This window comes from Cebus imitator, unplaced genomic scaffold (genome assembly GCF_001604975.1).
Source record: "Cebus imitator isolate Cc_AM_T3 unplaced genomic scaffold, Cebus_imitator-1.0 Scaffold280, whole genome shotgun sequence".
Lineage (NCBI taxonomy): Eukaryota > Metazoa > Chordata > Mammalia > Primates > Cebidae > Cebus > Cebus imitator.
In genome coordinates, this window is record NW_016107595.1 from 2,202,430 (window position 1) to 2,203,554 (window position 1,125).

The following is a 1,125-nucleotide window of genomic DNA, read 5'->3' on the forward strand; positions in this document are numbered from 1 at the left end:
AAAAAAAAAAAAAAAAAAGAAAAAGAAAAAGTAAAACAATAAATATGCAGTAAATAAGCAAATTAATAATAACAACAGTACTAATGGCTGACATTTCCTGCACAATCACTCCGTATAAATGCTGTTCCAAGAGTCCAGGATGGGCTCATGAAGGCATAATGAGGCCATTTAGCTCATTTCCATTTGGAGGTTAAGTAACTAGGGCCCAGGGTTGCAATTGGTAAATAAATGCGATTCTCAGCTTCAGCGCTGAGTTTCTTGAAAAAGGGCTGAATTAGATAAATTAAATGAGATGCAGTTTCCAAGCAGGCTCTGGGTAAATGCTGGAGACATTTTAAGAATGGGCAGAATCGGGCTGAGCGGATGCGTAGGGAGTGTGAGCTCTTCAGTGCAACAGACCTGGGTTCAATCCAGGCCATCTAGGGCAAGGGGGCCTCAGTTTGCTGATCTGTGAAATGGAGATGAAAGGGTACTGATCCCTCAGAGGTGTTGGTGGTAAAACAATGGAACCCACGTGCGCCAGACACAGGCTGGGCGCCCTCCGCGGTGCTGGCCCCAGAGTCGGGCACGAAACTGGAACTCATAGCTTTGGGGTAAGGGGAGCAGAGAAGACAAATGCGGAGAAGGGAGAGGTGGGGCTCAAAGAGATGGGCCAGCCTTCCCCTGCTCTACTCCGCAGCCTCACCAGTGGGCCTCTCTCCACCACCAGACTGAGCATTAAAACTGGGAAACTGGGCCGGGCGCGGTGGCTCACGCCTATAATCCCAGCACTTTGGGAGGCCGAGGCGGGTGGATCACAAGGTCAAGAGATCGAGACCATCCTGGTCAAAATGGTGAAACCCCGTCTCTACTAAAACTACAAAAAAAAAAATTAGCTGGGCCACCTCCTGTGGCCACCGTGAGGAGCAGGGACTGTCCCTGGGGCAGAGGTTAGAGTGGCGTGCAGGTGAGACATGGACCAGAGTGGGGTCTATGAGTGGATTTGAGAACATGTTTTGGGGAACTGAGAGACAGGCCATCGCCCTAGGGTGTGAGAAAGAGAAGATTCAGAGGCTGGGCGCGGTGGCTCACGCCTGTCATCCCAGCACTGTGGGAGGCCAAGGCGGGTGGATCACGAGGTCAAGA